Genomic DNA, 23,736 nt, shown 5'->3' with positions numbered 1-23,736 from the left:
GCACTCGGGCAGTGTGCTGGTGAAGGTGGCACTGATGGTGCCTCGCAGGTGCTCACTCTGACCATGTGCCAGTGAACATGGCACTGGCAGTGCCTTGTGGGTACTTACTCAGGCAGTGTGCTAGCGAACGTGGCTGTGACTGTGCCTTGCGGGTACTGACTCGGGCAGTGTGCTAATGAACGTTGCAGTAACTTGGGCAGTGTGCTGGTGAACGTGGCACTGACAGTGCCTTGTGCGTACTCACTCTGGCAGTGTGCTAGTGAACTTGGCAGTGACTGTGCCTCACGGGTACTCGCTTGGGCAGTATGCTAGTGAACATTGTTGTGATGGTGCCTCGCAGGTGCTTGCATGGGCCGTGTGCCAGTGCACTTGGCACTGACAGTTCTTGCCTTGGAGACAGACATGTAAGTGTGTAAGTGTACGTCCTACATATGTTCATATACAAATAGCCTCAGGTACAGGAAACAGATGAATAGGGCCTGAGGAGAGGGTAGTCTTTGCTTTAAAAAGCCACCTCCCATGAGTTACTTGGCAGAAAAAGTAGAGCCCTTTGCCTAGTTTTGATAATTAATGTTTATTCTGTGTTTTAATAATAAAGTCGGTGCCAGGCCATGATTTTGTGGCAGTTCAGAGACGAAGCTGCAGTCATCCAGTAGTATTTGTGCCTGGAAACAGAAACTTTGCCCTGGAAATGCAGACATGTGGGTACATACAGAAGCAGTGTAGGCGGCTGCCTGTGCAGGAGGGAAGGGGATAGTCCCTGATACCACAGAACCACGGCACGGAAGCTGGTGCCGGAAGCTGCTCCTGGAGATGTCTGTGTGCCCTACCTTCCGCCAACCAGTCTGGTCTGGGCCACTTCACTATTGCTGGAATGGTGGCTTCAGGGCTTTCCCTCCTGTTCATCAGAACAGATCCTCTTTTTTTTTTTTTTTGCTTATCCAGAAGACGGTGCTTTGAAAGCTGAGTGCTGAAATATATGTGGGGATGTCGAGCTGTTTTCGATGAACAAAATTGGGGGACTAGAATGGGTGCTCCAGAGTACCAACAGTCCCGTCTATGGGGAAGCCAGGGTAGTTCAGTGTAAATCATTTTCACCTTTGTCTCGGGGGCACAGGGGCCCCCCAGACAACCCTGGGGGCTTCCGGGGGAGTAGGTTTGCAGAGATGCCGTGAGTGGGGACTCAGCCCACCCTACTCCCCTTAACTAGGGAGCTGCTATGAAGCCAAACAAAGAACTTGAAAGCAGTGGAAGTTCTTGACTCTGTCTCAGAGCCTGCCTGAGGTAGAGTGTGTGTGCCAGTCCCGGAAGCATCTCTGCCTGTGATGAGGAACCATCACAGGAACCTTCTCATGGGCCTTCCCTATTCTGGCCTCCTCTGCCCTTCTCACACAAGGAGAGTAGGGGAAGGAACTGTTTAACAGTGGACTTCCACACTGTGAGAGCCAGGAAAGTAAGAGCTATTAGAAATGATGGATTTAAATGTTAATCAGCGTTTGAAAGCCCTGAAAGATACTCTTCAGTTTTCTTACCTAATGAAAAACTTGCCTTATCTTCGTTAAGAATAGGTACAGAAGTAACCAGCACTCTAAACTATTTAGAAAGCAGCAGATTGTAGCCATAATGAGTCTTAACCTTGGCAGGATCAGCACATAGAGATGGTTCTTAGGTGCCTGGGGACAGATGCACACCCCGGGCTGCCTCACTAAGGCCACGTCTTCATCAAATCAAGGTGTCCTGATTTTTGTAATTAATCTTACTAGGTTACTAAGTGCTTTTCATGCTTAATGAACAAAATTTAAAGAGTTAACTAGCTTAATTATGCAGTGTAAAATGCTTCCTTTTTTTATTTCAAAGCACATTTTTCTCTCCACCTTTTGAAGATATTTTCACTAATTCAGAGTTTGCATAATATTAAGAATACCATAACTTATAAACTTGTAAGGGTGTGTGATTTGAATGCTTCCTACGTAATGGGACTGGAATTTTTCTCCAATTACGGGAGAGGCAGACCATCATTCTCCAGTTTCAAAAACAGAATGCAGCTGGCTGCAGAAGGAGGGCTGAGCTAACAGAACATTTAATACTTTGAAAAATATGTCCTGGGGGAAAAGATTTTTCTGTTCAAAAAGATACTGAATTATTTAGCTTGGCAGCTCCAGGGTGTGAATATTTTGAGCGCCATGACTGTCATTTATTTTTTATTGAGTTCAAATGGAAAAATTGAAAACTGTATTCCGACGTGTAGTCCTTTATTAGATCTCATATAAACCTCTGGCTGCAACGGCCAGCGCGCTTCTGTGATCTGCATAGGCACATTCCACTTCGAGGGGATCAGTGTTTAATTTTCAGAATTCTCAGCAAAGAGCAGAGCTACAGCCAAAAATTCCTGCACTGAGGCTCCTTCCGGCCCAGATGAAACTAATAATTCCCGGCTGTGCTGCTGTCACTCATTACTAATCCAGGTATGGCTGCTCACTGTTTTTAATTTTTCTTTTCTGAACCCAAAGGCAGTGTTTGCCTTTTCCCATGAGAAGGCGTGATCATGTGCTGGAGATTCCAGCGGCTGGAAGTGGAGGCCTTCTCTACCCTGACATAACTGGGCTTTGTTGTTGGCCTGGTGGGTGTGGGCTTGCTCATAGACACAGCACAGGGGAGGACCAGTGTGGGGCAGAGTCTTCTAGAAAAACAAGACTGTGTTGGGGGTTGGCCCTAAGGTGTTGAAGCTGGTATGAGGGAAAGCAGCTCTTTCCTACCACAGGATATCGACTGATGCTACTGGCCATTTTGGGACAGGATGTTGAGCTGGATGGACAGTATGTTTTAATGTTTATTACAAGTTATAAAAATAATAGTGCTTTGGGAAACATTCAAAATGTTGTCACCATTTAACATTCTGTTAAAATCAGATCAGAATGTATTCATTTCACATTTTATTTTTATTTATTAATTTTTTTTTTATTTTTAAAATTTTTTATATTTATTTATTTTTGAGGATTTTTATTTATTTATTTGACAGACAAAGATCACAAGTAGGCAGAGAGGCAGGCAGAGAGAGAGGAAGGGAAGCAGGCTCCCCGCTGAGCAGAGAGCCCGATGCGGGGCTCAATCCCAGGACCCTGGGATCATGACCTGAGCTGAAGGCAGAGGCTTTAACCCTCTGAGCCACCCAGGTGCCCTCCATTTCTCATTTTATTTTATTTATTTTATTTTTTTTAAAGATTTTTATTTATTTGACAGACAGAGATCACAAGCACGCGGAGAGGCAAGCAGAGAGAGAAGGAAGGGAAGCAGGCTCTCCGGCGAGCAGAGAGCCCGATGTGGGGCTCGATCCCAGGGTCCTGGGATCATGACCTGAGCTGAAGGCAGAGGCTTTAACCCACTGAGCCACCCAGGCGCACCCCCATTTCACGTTTTAAACTGTATTAATGGACACTTAAAAACTGTGTATGGAATAAGAATCATGGAACTTGGAATTGGGCAGTTTTGACTTTATCTCAGCTGACTCTGTGACCTCAGGCCAGTGACTTAAGATACTTGGTTTTAGGGTTTTTTGTTTTGTTTCATTTTTGTTTTTAAATAAAATAGCATAACAGATTACAGAGTTAGTGTGCAGGTTAATGATATGGTAGGTATAGGATACCTATGTAAGGCCTGTGGCATGTTTGGTACTCAGTAAATGATCCATTATATATTTATTGTGAATTGTCTGTCTCTGTCCAGTCTGTCCGCTTGCTCACCCATCCCCTGCCTACCTATTTGCCTATATATTTATATTTATCTTACAGATTTTTTTTTTCGGCCTTCCGTTCTTTTTTAAATGCAACTGTATTCTGGGGGCACCTGGGCAACTCAGTTAGGTGTCCAGCTCTTGGTTTTTCTGCTTGAGGGTTCTTTCTCCTTCTGCTCCTTCCCCTACTTGCACCCTCTCTCTCTGTCTCTCTCTCAAAAATAGATATTTTTTAAAAAATCTAATTGTGTTCTGCGGAAATTTAAAAAATGAAAATACTTAGCATAAAGGATAAATGTATGAAAAATGAAAGGTTCACTGGTTATCTCCCAAGAGGCTTCTAGATTATGTTATCTTCGTGTGACGTTCAGTCTGCTGGTATGTCAGCCTCTTAAGCCTCCAGCTCTCTCTCCTGGGGAGACATTATCAAGGTCACAGAGCAAGATAACTGCACTTACTGCCTACTAATAGGACTCTACAGAGCAGACTCTAGCCTGCACCAGAGCAGAGAGCTGAGGAGCCGTAATCAGCATCAGGTTTCTTGGTGAGCAAGGGAGTATGGAAAGGGGGAGCTAGTTCTGGGATTCAGATAGTTAGCAGCACAGGTAAATGTGGTAAACTGAACATGTGCTCTATTTTCTGGCCCCTATGAACTCTCACTGAACTGACTGTAATGGAATGGAGGGTGACAACCATAGAATGAACTTGACCAGCATTTTGGAGGCTGGACTGTGGATCGTCCAGCGCTGTGCTGATGGGTACTGTAGAGCAGAGAGGACAGAACAGGGTAGAAGCAGATAAGAAGTGAGTGACTGAAGATCGTGTCCCTGGAGGCCACAGACCTGGAGGGCATGGGCTGTCTCTGAGGGCGAGCATGCTGCAGGAGCTGCAAACAGGAGAATTGTTTGAAAACTGGGTTCCTGGGCTCCTGTCTCTGCTGCATGTGGCCGGCGGACTGCCTTTCCTCGCTGTAACAGAAGACCAGTGCTGTATTTTCAGAATCCTTAAGTTGGGCACAGCTAAGGACGGGGTGAATACTGTCACAGGTATTGGGTCTGTATGGGTGATCTCAATGGATCAAAAAGCTTTGTTCTTGTGGGAGGAGATGAACAGTAAATAGTAGATGTAGTAAAGTTATTTGCCTAGGATGTCAGAAGTGATAAATACTTAGAGAAGAAGAACTCGGAATCAGGGAAGTTGTGAGTTCTGGGGGGAAGGGCTGTGGTTTAAAACGAGGTGGCCAAGTGGGAGCCATTTGAGTATTGCACTGGGAGAGTGAAAGAGCTTTGCAGATTGGAGGTGGTAGTGTCCTGGGTGGAGGAACAGGTAGTGCAAAGGTCCTGAGGGAGATGCAAGACTGAAGCCGCAAGGTGGTCAGCTGGTGGAGAAGAGTGAGAGATGAGGTCAGGAGTACTGAAGGGCCATGGGGTGGGCAGTGGAGATCATGTAGGGCCTGGCTGGCTATTGTAAGTCCTTGCTTTTTCTTCGAATGAGTTTGAGTAACACAGTCTGACTTAACATTTTAACAGAATCAAACCAGAGTCTGCATACTGAGTTGCAATGCTCTCTGCCCAATTTTGGCCAACACACAGAGGCTCCCAGGCTTATACCCACCCCCCTTTCTCCACCCTCAACAGACACACACACAGGTGAATGGAGGATCTCTCTCTAGGGAAAAAAAACAGTTCTGCCATTAATATACAGCTACTGCTTATGTCTCTGCTGTCTCTTGACTTGGACAGACATGCTGGAGGAAAGTCTCTCACATGAAAGAAACTAAAACAGACAGGAAGATTAAAAAAAGAATGTGAAAGGAGCAGAATCAATAAAGGAGCAAAAGACATTTGAAGGAAACTGTAATTAAAATCCTCAGCGGATTAAAATCCGCTGTGTCTGTGGAACAACAAGGGCTCCAGAAAGGATCATTCACGGAATAAATAGGGCTCTTGGATATTGGAAGATTATTAATTCAGTAGAAGGTCTGGGACATCAAATGGAGACTATCTTCCCCAAAATAGATTTCAGCAGGCAGGGAGGCAGACAATAAAGTGGGAATGGAGGTAACAAGATGTAGCTAGAGGGAGCCGGCCTGGTGTTTGCTGGGCAGGTGGAGGTATAGGACCCCAGCAGGAGGAGCTCCAAGATAGACAGGATGGACAGGACAAGAGGAGGTACAGTATGGACAGGACAGGAGGAGGTACAGGACAGATGGGATGGACAGGACAGACAGGACAAGAGCAGTGTCATGATGGGCAGGGCTGTCAGGACGGACAGGACAGGAGGAGCTCCAGGACAGGTTTGGGGGGACCGCTGTTGTCCAGGCTTGTGTACTTTAGACTCTAGATCCCATGAAGTTGGGAGTTGTTTGCTGTCCTGTGTGCACATGTCACAGGCCTGGAGGTGTTGTCACTGAATCATCTTGTATTAAGAAGATGAGCAGAAAAGTAGGAGGCTGCAGATTAGAAGGAAACATCTTGTCAAGAGAGGAACTGTGATCATTGTTCTATAGGTGATTCCTTTGGGAATAATATTGAGGTACTATTTAGTTGTAATGTGAAAAGTGATGATTTAGCAAACAGGTGTGATTTCCAGAGAAGGGGGAGGGATGCTCTGGAGAGCTACATTCCTATCACCTGTGTGAACCTTAGGCTCATGCCCTACGAAGAATGAAAGCTGTAGTCTGTAAACTTCTTTAAAAAAAGAAAATAGTGGGATAGGAGCCTGGCACCATGAAAGTCGGGTTTCCATGGAGACCAGCATTTAGGCACGGTTCGAACCTTCCACGTGGGAGCTTCCGCACGTAAGCAGGTGGAGTGGATGCGGAAGCATCCCCGTGAGCGTGGTCCCTGCCAACCCCATGCGGCTGCCGCGCAGGTGGGGCTGGCCTCCGGCGGGCACACACGGGATGTACTACACAGGGGGCACAGATGGGGCATCCCGTGGTGATGGAGTGAGGACCCAAACCAGAGCTGTGGAATCCAGTGTGGTCAATGGGGGCAGGAGAGGATTTTAGGCATTGGCGGTGGAGCGGCACTTCAGGATTTTGATGGTTTTCCCATTTGTCACCTTTGTGCAATTAAAAGCAGATGGTAATTAGCCAATTCTTGTGAAGAAAAGAAAGAGTCAAAATAGCACTTTCCCAGCTAATGATGACCCAGACACACAAAACGGCACAGTTACTTACTTTGGAATCTTATTGGAAAGAGTTTGCAATGCTAAACATCCGGAGAGGTTTTTCTGGTAGAAACGTGGGGGGAAGAGTTGCATGTCATCATGTACCCGGTAAGGGGTCACTTTTTCATCCTCAAGAGAACAGGCATTTTGTTGAAGTTTTTCTGAAGTTTAAGTTTGTTAAAACTTTTTAAAAAAGCATGGAGTTTTTAAAGTCTGTCTTTCCCTCCCCTGGTTGGTTACAGTTGAGCCTGGGGTTTTTAACTTCAAAGGAAAAGTGTTTTTCAGGAAGCTCTGAACAAGGGGGACCGCTGTGCCATGGGGATCTGGCCGGGGTGGTCCACTGGGTCTGCGTGTAGCATAATGCCCGTGTAGTCCTCCCTCTGGCTGGCTCCCTGGGGGCCTCAGCCCTCCCCTGCTCCCTGCATGTATCCCAGCCCCCTGGGGCTACCCTAAGGGTGTCAGACTCTGGGGGCTGATGTCGACCAGCCCCCACGGAGGGGGCACCTCCACTCTGCTGCAGACTGAAGACATGAAGCCAGCCATGTCCCTGCTCTCCGCCCCCAGCAGTGCTGATCCCGGCCCCTCCTTGGGTCATCTGTGGACCTCAGGACGCCCAGCCTGCTCTGTGGATCCACGTTGCTTCCACATAGCCCAGCTGTCGAGGGTCACCCCTTCCCAAGTGGGGTGACTGTGGAGTCTGTGGGAGTCTGTGGGCCTTTGCTCCTCCCTGGGACATGCGTGGGGGTGACGTGGGGCAGCGGCGGATTCTGAGGGTCACAAAGATGAACAGGTGACTCGTCCTTGGAGGGCTCCCAGCTCAGCACCCGTGGCGGTTGAGCTCTAGTTGGAGCACAGAATGGGTGGCTGGGAGGTTTGGAAGGTACCCAGATCCTCGGGAAGTCCGGAGGAGGCCTGGCGGGAGGGGCCAGGCTGAGGGCCGGGGAGGAGACGAGTGTTGGTGGCTCAGGCCTGTCCTGTGAGAATGCCAGCCCTGCCAGTCCTACATCCTTGGTTCTGTCCCTGAAATGTCGTCTGGCCTGCTGGGTGGCTCAGAGTCCATGCCTCCTCCCTGACCCTCCCGCCTCACCCCCCTGCAGCATCTTGCACGGCGTCATTCCCTGTGTGGCTTCCTTCTCCCCTGCTCCTCCCCGAGCCTCCATGAAGGGCTGTGGTCGGCCGGGGGATGGAGGACGCTCCGGGCGCTGTTCTAAGCAAGAAGCCAGTGTGGCACACGGCAGAATGCGGACATTCTGGGCTGATTGGAGTGGCTAGGTGTTGGCGGTGTGTGACAGTGTCCGTCACGGATGCAGGAAGGCTCCCAGCCTCGGAAGCACATATTTAGAGGCTCCTTTTCTTCTCTCTGTCAATGTAGGGTTCGATGACCTTCCGGTGTCCCTGAGAATGGCTTCAGGACACCCGGTGGAGGGCTTTTCCTTGAAAGGTCTGTCACCCAGTTTCACTGCCAAGACGGGTTCACGCTCCAGGGCCCTACAAAGAGGCTGTGTGTGAGACATCTCAATGGAACCCTCGGCTGGATCCCCAGTGATAAGCCCTTCTGTGCACAAGAAGGTAAAGTGCCCCCCTCGTCCGTGGAGGCTGCTCGTGGGGCTGTGGGGACCAGCCGCGTCAGCCCAGGGGCCCACCCCACATGCTGGCGGGAGAGCATTGTGGCCAGGCCGGGCGCAAAGGAGGCTCGGTGTCACAAGTCACCGTGTCCCTCCTCAACCTCAATGACGACCCAGGTCCTGGTTTCTGTCGAGGCAGGAGAGCAGCTCAGGTCACACCAGGGGTGCTCACTGCTGCGTCCCTAGCCAGCCGCGCACTCCCAGCCCCGGCGCCTGAGAAAGCAGAGTACGTGCTGCTCAGACTTGCCCGTGGAGGCAGGAACGTGTGGTACTCGGGAGATCCACTCAGTCACTGTCGCGTCTGTTCCAGGCGGGTTTTGATAGGGAGACAGGGCGGCACAGTGGGCATTTGTTTCCAGCAGTTACCCTATGGTCTCTCGTCATGGCGCGGTATCTGCCTACCTCTGGCAAGCGTGGCGGTGTCTGCTCTGTGTGCTTCATGCTGCGTGGGTGTGTGTGAGTTTAGAACACTGCTCAGAGGTTACCTGGCGGCGGGCAGGGGGCTGACTGTCTCCGCGGCAGGTTGGGCTGACGCAAGGGAGGCAGTGCCGGTGCGGGCAAGGGCTCCGTCTCTCCCCACCACCCCTGACCGTGGGTGTGGATGGAGCTTTCCTGACCTTGACAGCTCACTGTTTTTCGGAATTAGCATAGACCGTGTTTATGGAAGTCTTCGAAGCACCGAACTCGACTGTCACTGAGCATAGGCAAAGGCTTCCCCAAGCTGAGAGCATGCATGGTCTCTGCTTTTATTTTTGAGGTCTTTTTCTAAAAGAGTCAAAATTAAAACAAAGAAGTAAAGTGAACTAAATCACACAGAGAAGGACAGGTGTGTGTGTGACAGGTGGAATCTCAACAACAAAACAAATGAACAAGTAAGAGAAGCGTTGGAACGAACATGGGAGTGGTGGCTGAGCAGGGCTGAGAGAGCTCCAGCTGTGAGGTGGGTCGCAGGAAGGAACATGCGCCCGGGAGTACTGTCTGTGGTACTGTGACCACGGTGTGTGGGGACAGACGGGGACACCCCTGGCGGCACTGTCGGAAGTTCTGAAATATGGAATCACCGTGGTTATGCCTAATAGCAAGAGGGCATGGTTGGTCAAGTATCCTTCAATTAACAATGGTCAGCGTCACCATTCAGAACGGGTGCTATGGGCCTCGGGTGGATGCTGTGTAGGGAAGGTGGCTCCCTGTGTTGCAGGTAGGAGTCTGTGTCCCTTGATACAGATGCTTCTCTATATTTATTGAGACAGGCATGTGGTTTTTCCTCTTTAACTTTGCAGCCTTGCAGGTTACACAAGCTTTCTCTTGAAAAATCAAAACAAATTTTGAAAAGGATTTTAGAAATAAATGAATATTTTCTGCTATGCGCAGCCCATGCAGGCTGTGGTTTCCATAAGGTTTCAGTAATGAAAAGTTTATTTGGTTTTGTAGATCAACTTCCGTGATAAATCCTTTGGCCCAAGATACTCAGCATTTAAAACCCAGACAGGCTCAGGAACATATCAGCAATAGTAGAACACGCAGGCTCTGCGAATATTGCCTGGAGACAAAGGCCTTCTATTGTTTTATCATCCTGGGAAACAGCTTATCTAAAAGACAACCTCTTGCCAGTCCTGTCCTAACTACCTAATGAAGTATGCCCCAACTTAGAAGGCCTTCATTTCCCCTTGCTCACTGTGTCTCAGACACATGGACCCTCCTGTGTGTGTGTGTGTGTGTGTGTGTGTGTGTGTGTGTGTTTAAAAGATTTTATTTATTATTTATATGTCAGAGAGAGAGCGTGCAGGAGCAGAGGGAGAATTAGACACTGTACTGAGCCAGGAGCCCGATGCGGGACTTGATCCCAGGACCCTGGGACTGAGCCAGCCAGGTGTCCCCCTCCTGTGTGTGTTTTTTTTTTTTTAAGATTTTTTATTTATTTATTTGACAGAGAGAAATCACAAGTAGATGGAGAGGCAGGCAGAGAGAGAGAGAAGGAAGCAGGCTCCCCGCTGAGCAGAGCCCGATGCGGGAATCCATCCTAGGACCCTGAGATCATGACCTGAGCCGAAGGCAGCGGCTTAACCCACTGAGCCACCCAGGCGTCCCCTCCTCCTGTGTGATTTTAAGGACACTCGTGTTCTCCTGGCTTTTGCACTTACTCTCCCTCTGCCTAAAGCTGTCTTCTCCCAGATCTGCTCGATAAGGCCACCTTGCCATGTGGCCCTGCATCATAAACATTATCTCCTCAGGGTGCCTGTCCCATGCACCAGGATTCCAGGGGCCCCTGGTAGGTCCCTGTGACCTCAGCACCTGTTCCTCCTCATGCGAGCGGCAATCACTGCATGTTAGTCTCTACCTCGCAGATTTACTAACTTGTTAGCGGCCTTCTCCATGCAGCGAGGGTAGGATTCCTAACTCTCCATGCCCAGCGCTTGCAGCTGGGTGCTCAGCGAGTCACCAGTGGACAGATGGATGGTTGGATGGATGAATACCGGGTGTTATAAATGCAGGGGTAAACAAAACCCAACACCATCCTTTACAGCGAGGCTTCCAGCACCTTTCCTGTGTGGATATGAATGCTCCAGGGTCGATTACGTAGTTATGTTCCTGGAAACACTTTTTAGGGAGAATGGGTGTCAGAGTTGGCACTTGAAGGAATCAGGTTCATGTTCACATATAACTGGCATTTAAAAAGGCCAGTAAATATTGGTCGTGGTATGTATTCTTAGAACTTTGCCTTTTCTGCTCCTTAGGACTCTGCTCTATGCTAACTAATGTCATTGAATAATTTGTTCTTAGGTATAACTGTGTAATATCACCTTAATATCCCCTCTTTGACTTGTTTCTATTAAATCCCCTATTACACGAGCAGGACTCAGATGCAGTGATGCAGTGGTCTGGGGAGAAAGGATGTCTCAAAGTGGAAGCTTTGCACCCTCTCAGTTGTATCCCCAAAGTGCCCGTTTGTGTCTGTCTGTGTCGGGTTTGATCACATCCCCACTCCTGCCAGAGTCAGATACTGATGGAGCTTTATCTGTCATCCTTGGTAACGGCATTTTTGGAGCGGCTTTTAAACATTCTTCCGGCTGACGGGATGCACTCATACTGTAGGAAATTTCTCTTATTTCTGTTTGAAACTTCAGAACTGATGAAGATTATATGTATTTGTTTTGGGGCACTAAAGATCCTGGCTTCTCTGTTTCCATAGACATGAAGTGCATAGTCACGTCCGGCTAAGGATGGCCTGGCTGGGCCAGGCCCATCTTCCTATCTCCCCTCCTCTGGTGGGGGGCTCAGGCGCCAGACGCCAAGGGTAGGATCATAGCTCAGCTTTGGGGGGCCCACTTCTGTGAAGCTACTGCTGGTCTGTTTTGTTCTGTCCTTTATCTGGGCCACAGCCCTCCTGGCCTCCTGGCCATAGCTCCGGTGCCTGCTCCCAGCTCCCTGGTCAGTGCGAGTCTCTGTTCCATAGCAGCCAGTCCCCATGGTGACTCCATCATGAACAAAACTTGGGAGGCCGTAGTGCCCTGGGATCCTTGGGCCATGTGCCCCGTGGTGGCCCCCAGCTCCTGGCTGTGGACAGAGGCATCTGGTCAGGAGTTCAGGGCACTCTGTGTGAGTGACTGCTGCTTCTGCACAGCCAGTGACCACACACTCACGGGCCGCAGTGTCCCTTCTGTCCACTGGCTTTACTCACTGACGCTGGCTGCCTGCTAAGGACCTGGGTCAGCTCCCGGAGAAGCCGGAAGCCAGTCAGGGGAACGGTGGCTTTGTCGCGTAAATCAGCACCATGGGGTTAGTTGGCAGCTGGGGTTTTACAGAGGGGCGCCTGGATAAAGGTGTTTTTATTTGCTCTGAGTAATGCCTGCGTTAGCACTACTGAGAAACGTGATTTCCCGTTTCCATTAAGAAGGCAGCAGTGGTGCCAAGTTGTCACTTGCCTTGTGACTCCAGTCAGGATCATTCTGGCATTGACTTTGGGGGAATTTGTCTATTCTGGTAGAAAAATTTTTGGTTAAACGTGAGGGGTTGGAAACCCCTTTCCACAGTTTGAAGCTCAAAAATGAGAGGTCGAACTAGAACCACAACAGTTTTCCATCAAGGACGCTTCCTGCTGAAATTTGCAGACAGAGGGTTGATGGGGTTGTCCCGGGGCTCCATGGCCGCACTTCCTTGACATTTCTTTGCCAGCCACGTGTGGAGTCCCGGAGTGCCAAGGGCATGTGGGAGAATGCAGGGGTGCAGTCCCTGCTCTCCAGCTAATCTGGAGATGAAGGCAGATGCCACACCCAAGCTTTGACTTTGAATGACCCCGGGAAGAGGTCATCCTGTTTTCTAGAGTCTGTTGTCAGATTCTTCATTGGTCCCTGTAAACCCAGCCCCAACCCTACATCAAAACTCCTGGGATGTGCTTTTTAAACCCACCTGTGTTCCCGGCCATGGGCTGCTTGGGTCCCTTCCCTCCGCAGCCTCAGGACTCCTGGGCTCAGGCCTCAGAGCCAGCAGTTCATGGTCAAGTCTCCCACCATTCCAACCATATGGCTGATTCAGAAGGCTTTCGGGAGTGGCTGAGAAACCCAGTCTTACAGCATTGAGATACTCTTGGAGAAAGTTTCTGTGATTGTCGAAATGCTGTTCTTGGATTTTGCTTCATTTTTAAAACTTGCGAAGCTTGGAGCGCAACCCCTCTGTACGCCTCCGGGGATGGCTGCCCAAGGTTATGTGGGGACACACGCGGAATTGGGAGGAGACCGTGTTCGAAGTGGAGGGTTATAATTTATCCACTGTATTTTATCTCTCAATCACGTTCTGTGTGGACTTCCTGTTCCTGCGCCCCTGATGCTGGGCTACAGACCCTTTCCGAGTGTATTCTGCTCCCACCTGCTTCCAGGAAGCAGGTCACCTACCTGTGGGGGGCTGTGTGGTGTTGGTGGTTGCATGTGCTTCCATGTTATTACCCGCGTGGAGCAGATCCGGTAGAAGGGAGTGCCGGCCGGTGTGGCCCCAGCTTGTCCCCCACTGTTCTGCAAGGCTTTTTTTTTCTTCTGCCCCAAGGCAGAGGCGGTAGGCTGGGTGGGACCACTTAGCAGGTCATTGTGAGCCCCCAGCTCTGTCCTTCCTCTCTTAGTTCCAAAATCGCCTGAGGCTCCACTGTGAGGTGTGAAGGGTTCCAGGCTGGAGGTGAAGCTCCTTTCATGGCTGGATTGGGACATCTTGTCCTCAGTCCCCTCCAGTCCAGGGGCTAGCAGTCCCTGTGCGAGGGCCTTTTATCACAGGGAAGCCTGAAGCCAGGTCCGAAAAGAAGAGCTTTGTGCCAAGCTGGGAAGCACAACAGGCTGAAATTTAAAAAAATAACGTGTCCATTTTACACCTTTGCAGATTGCCGTATCCCTCAAATCGACGATGCTGAGATTCATAACAGGACATACAGACACGGAGACAAGCTGATCGTCACCTGTCACGAGGGATTCAAGATCCGCTACCCTGATCTGTACAACATGGTTTCTCTGTGCCGTGATGACGGGACGTGGGACAACCTGCCGCTCTGTCAAGGTAGGGGCGCGGGCTGGGAACACGTGTGTGTCTCTCCACTGGGACGTGGAGGGAAGCAGGGCCCACCGGCTCTGGCCTTGGCATCCACACACCCTCCCTGCGGTCCCCACCAGCCCCTCGTGCCCACCGTGAGAGCCCAGACCAGAAGAGCCCTTGTTCTTGAGCATGTTGACTTCTCCTTCACACCGAGAAACAAAAGTCTTTTAAGAAATAGGCATTTTGTCACCAGGCTGTGAGCACGATGATGAACTATGGCATTTTTAATGAAAACAGCAGAATGTTTATACTTATTTCAGTGGTGGTGAGGGTAGATTAAAGACGCATCTTTACAGAGGCTATTTTTTCTTAACGTTATCCATTTTTATAATGCCTGAGGAGCAGAAAAATAATCAAATTCAGATTTTATCCAAACTACCCAAGAATCCTCTTGCCTTTTTAACATTTGCCTGGGCCAACACGGAGGACCCTGTTTGTGAAAATAAGTCCTTCCGTGCACATTAATTCTGATTTTATTTTCTTGACATGTGACTTGAAAGCCAGTGCATAATTCATTCTTCCGGGAGGAGGCTTGTTTGCGCCGGAGTTTTGGCGTGTTCCGGTCGAGACAAATGCTAGCGCTTGGCTCTAGGTCATGGCTGGCAGGCTCTGATATTACTCTGCGTGCCCCGGGGTCGGAAATGAATTATTTCCTTCTGTGAGGGCTTAAGAGTCCTACATGGCCCTTGGCAGAAACAGAGGCTCTGGATCGGGAGGACCAAGGGCGGCCAGGCCACCCCTTTGTGAGCTTCTCTGCTCAAACTCCCTGTGCCACGTAGCCTGCACAGATGACATTTCCAGGGATATATGTGCTCTGGGGGCACTTCTCGGGAGGCTGTGGAGAGTTGTTACCGTGATCTGAGGTTGGGCTGAATATTCACGTGAACATTACCAACGACTGGTCCCTTTCCTTCCCGGGGCCAAGAACGCTACCTCGGATGCCAGCCCCCTCTGCCTTCATGAATCCTGCATCCCCCACTGTCCCCTGTTCTCCTGCCCTTTCTAGAGGTTTCTCCCTCTTAGGTCTTGCAAATTCCGTGCACCTATTTACGAGTTCTTTTGGTCCCTATTATTTCTTAAGAAATGCCCGAGGGTGGCATCCTCATCAGGGGCTCAGGTGTGGCCTCCTGCTCTGCTCTGTCCACCACCCTGCGCTTGCATCTCAGAGCGTCGCCCAGAGCCGGCTGGCTGCTCTCGGAAGGTGCCCTTCCCCGGATAGCACCGTCACCCACACCACCCTCCCTCAGGGCATGTCCCCTGCTCTGTGCCCTGAACTCATCTCCATGCAGAGGCAGGTAGGGGCCTGGCTGCCCAAGCAGTGACTGCCCAACATGGCATGGGCGTGAGGGGTCTGGCGGCATTAGATGGCCTGACACCTCGGAGCGCCACGGGGAGCATGACTGGCCCTTAGCATGACGTCTCGTCCTGTGGCTTTTCTTTGCACTCCCAGATCCGGGGGAGAGAGCCTGACAAGCCGGCTCGCCATTGCCTGGAAGTGTAAATAGAGGTTGCACCAAGCTATTGTGTCAAAGCCTGGTGTCTGCTGCCATGCTTGGGATGGGCTGTCCCCAGCCAAGGAGCATGTCTCTCTTTCCCTGGTTTACTACTGCAGTTACAAGCAGTTACAACCCCTTCTGGCTTCTTTTGGGGCAGGCAAGCAGGCGGGCATGTTCCAAGGCCATGTTTTCCTTGGGAACTTTGTGTTTTGGAGAGCAGTGTCCAGACGCACCTGCTGTTCACTGTGGGTCTGTCTGTTTTATATTCAGGGGACTCCAGCTTCTCTGTGGGAGTGGCCAGGAATGACACTCCTTCTTGGGAGGAGCCGCAGGCACTGTCCCTTGTGCCAGCTCATTTGAACAGCACTTAGGGACTCTGATACGGTCAGTTGTTCATGTTGACGTGCTTGTCTTACTTTTCTCAGTCACGGATTCTGTTTATTCCTGAGTCCCAATCTCCCCCTCCTCCCCGACACTTCACTTTTCCTGTGAGCACAGTTCATGTTCAGCTCAACGGGTAAATCCTTCCAGGCCGTGTAGAAAGGATGTGGCCACGTGTCTCAGATGTGGCCTGGGTGGTAGTAGGCCCGTGGATCTCTGTGGCACGGGACACTGTCGGCCCCAAAGGGAGCATTTCCCTAAGTTCTGCATGCCAGGGCTGCCCTGGCCTCTCTGGTCTCACGCCGAAACATCGATCCCACGTACCAGCTCACTGACCAGGGCAGTCGGCGGAGCATGAAGCCGTTCGAGGCTCAGAATGTCAAAGCAAGCCAGCTCGGGAGCAGAGCTCAGACACCTGCTGCCATGGGCATGCTGTGATCCGTGCTCGGCGACTGGAAGGGAGAGTCGGGATTTCCATTATACGTTATTTACTTCACACACAATTAGTTCTCCGCGGGAAGAGCCCCAGCTCTGCAGAGTCATTATTTCCTCTAGTGAGACCACTGACCCCGACAGGAAATGCCAGGATCGCAGCGGGGGCCACACAGAACGGGATTCTGTGCCCCTGGGAATGTTCCCCAGGCACAGGTTTCAACACGGAAAAGCAGCTTCCGTTTGGCAGAAGCAGAAGTGTGGGAACACAGACAGCATGGAGAATTCTGGGTGTGCTGTGGGGGCTTGCGACACCCAGCCCCATGCCTGCCGTGCATGTCCTTGGGCTCTGCGCAGACCCTGACCAGGAGCTCCTTGGGAGGGGGCCGAGAGGGGTGTATTCTGAGACACCCTTTTTCTGGGTAGTTCTCAAGGCTGAGAACCATGTCAAGTGCACCTAAAATGCAAATTGATCTTCACGTAGCATCACACGGGGTCCGCAGGCCCCTGCCTCACAGTCCAAGCAGGGGAAGGGTGTTTTTGCTGCCACCTCCTCAGACCCCCCCAGGTGTCCCCATTGTTGAAACAGTTGGGGTGTATGTTTGCTGCACAGCACCTCAGTGCTTCTCACCCCCAGGAGCATGTTAGCATCACCTGGGGAGATTTAAAAAATTCGGGGTGCCCTGGCTGTGCATAGACCTAGGGCTCGCAGCCAGGATTGTGTTGCTTAAAGGTTCCCGGATGATTCTGAGGTGTGTCTGGGGCTCCCTGATCCCAGCTGTACCCCCCTCAATTCCTCCCTCTTCCCCTGGGCCTCTCTGTGTGGTTTGCAAGCATAACGCCAAATTCTGCGACATGAATCGAACAGGAAAGTGGTTACGGGCGTCTGGCTGAAGAGCCCTTGGAGGCGGGCAGGGGGCCAGGGTTTTGCGGGTCTCGTTGGTGCAGAGGGGACCAAGTGCGACCGTCCCTCCTCTTTTCCTCGCCACAGGCTGCCTGAGACCTCTTGCCTCTTCCAATGGCTACGCGAACATCTCCGAGTTGCAGACCTCCTTCCCCGTGGGGATGTCATGTCCTACCACTGCTGCCCTGGGTACAAGTTGGAGGGGGCCAAGCACCTCGAGTGCCTACACAGCCTCATCTGGTTGACCAGCCCATGCCGGTTCCTTGCTCTGGAAAGTAATGTGTCCACTCTTCAGGAGGGTGACTCACAGTTACAGCGGGTGCTCCTGCGGGAGGTGATGAGCTGGGAATCCTGGTCAGCGCAACTCCCCTTCCTTTGAGTGCACACGGCCCTGAGCTGGGCCATGAGGTTGGTCATCCCCCAAGAGGCAGGACCTACAGCTAGTCGTAAATTGGGCTTCCCCCGTCTGAGGCTGAAGGGCAGGAAAGAGAGGCGCTTCAGGCATCAGAGGTTAAACCGTAAAATATTGCCAAGTTAAGTGAAATGTCCTAAAAAATTAATTTTCTCTGCACGAAATGAAAACAGACTGTATTATGGCGTCATTCATTTTCTCCTTGCTTTATTGTGTTGTCCGTGCTTCTCTCTGTTCCTTTGCATTTTATGGCTGGGCTTGAGCCGTGGCTGGCACACGCTGGGAAGCCTGGAGCTGAGGGCTCCTTTCTTCCTGTTCTCCTCGAATGTGTGTCATTACCCTGAGCAGTGGTTCGCAGTAGTGAGGGGACAGGGCATCCAGGGACAGCAGCAGGTCGGGGTCTGAGGGGTTTCCTGCTAGTGAAGGTGGGCATACTGGTTCAGCTCTCAGTTTCATGCGGGTCTTGAAATTATGACTGAAGCACACACACTGATTTGAGTGTGGGCCTCTGAGCACAGCGTGCAGGACGGGTCTACGAGGGGGAAGTGGAAAACAAAAGCAGGCTCCAGTTAGGAGGCCCCTGGAGCTTTTCCTGGAAACAAGACACGACCACATGACGTTCTTTCAAGGGTGTGCATGCAGCAGGGAAGACGCCGCTGGACCATGGGTTGTGTGGAGTGCTGACAGCCAAAAGAGGCCAGGGGGGCGTCCTAAAGCAGTGCTGGGGGAAGGGCAAGTGGGGGCCCCTGGGACAGCAGCAGGCATGCTCTCGTGAGTCCGGCCCCCACCCGTCCCAGGTCCCTGGGGTTGGGCCTCCAGTGCATGTGGCAGGTAAGACACGGTATGCCTGGTAAAAGCTGAATTTCAGATAAATGACAAATCATTTCTTAATTTGAGCGTACTCTCAATATTGCATGGGACTTAACTCATTTGTTAAATTCTCAATTCAAATATAACTGAGCACCCAGTACTTTCACCTGTTAACTCTGGGGACCCTCACCTGCAGGGATGCGGTGTCCCCCATGTCCAGAAGTGCAGGCAGGTAGAGGTGAGCCTGGGCCATAAGGAAAGGGGCTCCTCTGGGCCTGGGGGTGTCTCGTTGCTCAGAAAGCCAGAACTAGATTGGGTGGACGGTGTCATGATTACGATTCTATCAGTCCAAGATGCCTGTTTCAAGATTTTGACAAGTTTTGTTTAAATGTTTTTCAATCGGTTACCTTCCGATAAGCTTCATTTTGAAGCTTTGAGAGCTGTTTCTGTGGAGTCTGGAGGATCTGCAGGGAGCAAATGAAACAGACCCTAGTGTTAGTAGCTGGTAGCTAAGGTTGGAACACAGAACTGGAGTGTAGCCTCGTCCTCCACCAGCAAGGGCTATGGCCAGAGTGACCGCTGCCACAAAGGCCACAGTGGCCTTTCCTCTGAGGTTTTGGTGTGCGAGTGTGCGCATGCATGGCTGCGTGCATGTGTGTGTGCGTACACATGCACATGTACACATGTATGTACACCATGTGTATGTGTTTAATAATCCTCGCATGTCTGCTCTCCCTGTAAAGTATCTGGTGGAAGCACTCGTGGGATCTTGAACTGCTAACTGGGCAAAGATGCCAAAACTGTGATTCAGAACCAAGAGGCACAGCGCCGACTGAAGGATTTTTGTGTTTCGAGACTTGATAGAAACGGGGCCAGGTTGAACGATGGTTCGGGGTACCAGGCAAGGATTCATGGAAGATTATCCAGATGCATCAGATGTTGCTGTTTCCTCAGCCTTACTGGAATCATATGCGGTCTTTGAAAGGAGGAGTCATGCTGTCACGGGGCACCCGTTGTCATCCCCAGGGACTCTGCCCCTTGCCCTCTGTCATCTGGTTCCCCCTTCAGTTTCCCATCTTTCTTAGCACACAGTCTGATTTTTCTTGATGTCCCAGGGAAATCCACTGCATGGTGCTGGAAAGCATGGAGCCTTCAGGGGCTTTTAAATGTAGGGGTGATCTGCCCCCTGAGCGCCTGGGTCTGGTTGGCTGTGCCAGGAAAGTGGTTCCCTCCCGTTTTGGGGCTCCCCGGGACCCACCAGTGCGTCGGCTGTGGTCCCCACCCCAAGCCTTCTCCACACCCACCAACAGCCAGGAGATGGGGTCCCCAAGTGGGTCGGGAGGCAGCGTGCAATGTTTAGCAAGAGCGTGGACTGACGTCTGACTGTTTGGGCTCACATCGTAGGTTGCCACACGATGGCTTTGCCGTGGGGTGCATCACTTAGCTCTGTCAGCCCTGTTCCCTCACCTGTCACATGGGGCAGATGGTCATCGCTCCTCCTGACACCATGAGAATCCAGCATGGACATCACACATTTAGGGAGGCTTGTGGCACATGCTGGGTGTTCCCTCCAGGGCCACTGTTATCGTTCTTCTTGGAATTCTGTGCAGAGGCACATTAAGTAAATAAGTGAGAACCTGGGCGTGGCCATGTGAGCCCAGTACCCACACTTCTGTGCACACTCGGGATCGTCCAGGGTGTTCTGGTGCTCGCGTGGAAGGTGAATCCCACGTGTCAGGAGGAGGTGCTCAGCAGCACCAGTGATGCCATTGGTTCTGAGAGCTTAGCATGTGGCCAGAGGGTTGATGTGGCAAGCCACTTAGCGCCTTGTGAGGCAGGCGCTGGTTTTGACGCACTTCACAGATGGGCCAGCCTGGGCTTGTAAAGTTCCAGAAACTCAGCAAGTGACATAGCTGGGAAACGGGTGCACTGGGACCTCGACATGGGTCCCTGTCCTGTCAGAGCTCGCGCGTGTTATCGTCAGGGTACGTCACCTAACTAGCTTGTTCTGATCACTTTGCAGCCTCGTGGGCAAGCAGTGTGATGTTTTTATAACCTTTTCTTGCAGAGTCAAACAATTTGGAAGCACTAACATGTAGGAAGGGGTTCATCTTTCTAGACTGGCTGCTGACCCTGTGGAGCTCTCCACCTCAGGGGATGTGTGGCAGACAAGAGCCGCTCACTGCCCCCCTGGCACCCCATGTCCCCATCATGGTGCAGAGCCTGGCCAGGCTTGTGTCTCCTCTCGCAGGCCCGGATGGACACCTCAAGGGTGACATGACGTGTCCGGACGCCCCATCTCTTTGGCTATGGCGGCTCTTTCTGCCATGTGGGGCCTCCTGTCCTCCATGGGCCGCGGGGCATCTTCTGAGATCAGGCCTCTCTGGCACTGGCATCAGGCAGCCCCACACACATGTCAGCAAGCCCAGAACGGATGCCTCGCTTTGTGACGGAGTTTATGCTTTGGAAGGAAAAGCTCTGGCGGCTTCTTCAAAGGTACGGGTTGTGTTTTCTGATGTCTGTGTGCTTGTACTGAGAGTAGATGCCTCTGGAGCCTGTGTTCCCTGCAGCTGAGCTGGGGGCAGTGGATAAAGCAACAGAAATCATGAGGTCTTGAACCAGGTTGTTGGTCTATCCTTCAAAAATAGATGTGTGCGTATAAATGTACTTGGCCAGAGCCCCATGCGTCCCCGTGTGCCAGCCTGGCTCACTGCGGCCTCGGGAGTTGTCATCCCTGTGCAACGTCCATTCTGCCTTCATCCCTTTCTGTCTCTTTCTCACACACACACACACACACACACACACACACACACACACACACTATGGAGTATTATGCCTCCATCAGAAAGAATGAATACCCAACTTTTTATCAACATGGATGGGACTGGAGGAGATTATGCTGAATAAATTAGTCAAGCAGAGAGAGTCAGTTATCATGGATTCACTTACTTGTGGAGCATAAGGAATAACAGAGAGTACATTGGGAGAAGGGGAGGAGAATGGATTTGGGGGAAATTGGAGAGGGAGGCAAACCATGAGAGACTGTGGACTCTGAGAAACAAACTAAAGGTTTTGGAGGGGAGGAGGTTGGGGGTTGAGTGAGCCTGGTGGTGGGTATTAAGGATGGCATGTATTGCATGGAGCACTGGGTGTGGTGCATAAACAATGAATCTTGGAACACTGAAAGAATTAAATTAAATTAAAAAAAAAAGAGTGTGTGTTTCTGTGTCAAGGTCATGCTGCCCTGATTATGATGGCTTTGCAATTTATCTTGAACTCTGGGACTGTGATGCCTTCAGCTTTGTTCTTCTTTGTCATATTGCTTTAGCTATTTGGGGTATTTTGTGGTTCCATACAAAGTTCAGGATACTTCAATCTAGTTCTGTCAAAAGTACTATTGGTATTTTGATAGGGATTGCACTGAATCTCTAGATGGCTTTGGGTAGTATCCACATATTAATATTAATTCTTCCAATCTGTGAGTATGGTTTATCATTCCATTTATGTGTAAGTAGTGGTAACTTCTTAAAAAAACATGCTGGATAGCAACTGTATCAGGATTCTCCAAATGAAAAGAGTCAAGGGATTGGCTTATGGGATGTGGGGTTGGCACATGAAAATCCATAGGATAGGCCATCATTCTGGAGACTCAGGTGGGGTTTGATGCTGTGGTCATGACCCACAGAATTCTTTCCTCTTTGAGAAACCTCAGTTTTTGCTCTTAAGTCCCTTTGGCTGATTGGATGAAGCCCATCTCCATTATTGAGAACAATCTCTTTCATTTCAAGTCAACTTATTGTTGTTATTAACCACATCTACCAAACAACTTCACAGCACCACCTGGATTGTGCCTGAATAAATAGGTGGGTCCTAGACCCCAACTAAGCTGACACATAAAACTAACCATCATATAGCCAGTGAGGAAAAATGATATTTCAAGTTACTGACTAAAATCAGCATTAATTAATAAATTAGCATGAATAAAATCAATGAAGTTTGAAGAGCTACCTTTCTCACAATTTGAAGTTCTGAAGAAGCACTCCACCGTCAACATATTCTTGGGCCCTCTCAGCGAAACTAAATTTTCCCCAAGACAACCAAAGACCATCATGAAATAGTTATCTTGGGACATGTTTTCTGCCAAAATTCAGTCAATTCCAAATAAGATTTTTGTGTCAACCTCTTCTCCCTGGTTTATGCAGCTGCTTGAGCAAGTAAAGAGGACAGAGTACATGTCTCAGGAAAGTAACATCCGCCTCCTTTTGGGTGATTTGTTGCAGGGTCCTTTGCATTCTTTTTCTCGGGATCAATATCACCCAATTAAACTCGTGTTGACAGAAGCATGTTTCTCTGTCCTTGTCTCTGGTGTCAATGAGGCTATACAAGGAAATGTTTTTCCCTGAAAGACATTCACCTTTTCCCCCTCTTTTGCCTCAAAAGCTGACTCCTATGTTTGCTAGCACTTGGCATTGCTGTAAAAATGCCCTGAGAATAAAATTGATATGGTTGGCTTCATTTAGCTGTAGGGATAAGAAATAACTACATGGTGTGGTTGGAGGTGCTGAAGTTTGGCAAAGGTTAGAAACCTTCACAGGGATAATTGAAGGGCATCCTCATCAAGATCCCTATGAAGATGAAAAAGACCCAAACAACTTCTGGCTGGCTACTCATCCAGGCAAAGACGGAAAGGTGGGAGACTGTGGCTGCCAAAGACCTTCCCTGATCATGGCAGATTTCCTGAATTTTCACTCTATGGATGAAAGGTTAGGTGACTCCATTATTAGACAGAAAAAATAGAAAAACTGACTTTAACTTAACTGCTTTACACACCACAAAGTGTCAGAATGTCAAGAATCAGAAAACCATTTGAATTTACTTTATTGATTCAAAAGATGTTTTGTTATATAATTAATTAAATTAGGCGCGTTGGACTAAGCGAGAACCTAGCCCCTGCTCGATATGGAAGTCAGTTAGATCCATTAAATGTCTAGGGTGCCTGAGTGGCTCAGTGTTAAGCCTCTGCCTTTAACTCAGGTCGGGATCTTAGGGTTCTCGAGGCCTGCATCAGGCTCTCTCCCAGTGGGGAGCCTGATTCCCCCCTCCCCCGCCCTTTGCCTGTCTCTATGCCTACTTGTGATTTTTCTCTGTTAAAGAAATAAATAAAATCTTCTTAAAAAATTTAATGCAATCCCTAACAGAAT

The sequence above is a fragment of the Mustela nivalis genome (genome assembly GCF_964662115.1).
Source record: "Mustela nivalis genome assembly, contig: HAP1_SCAFFOLD_868, whole genome shotgun sequence".
NCBI lineage: Eukaryota > Metazoa > Chordata > Mammalia > Carnivora > Mustelidae > Mustela > Mustela nivalis.
This window is presented reverse-complemented; position numbering follows the sequence as displayed.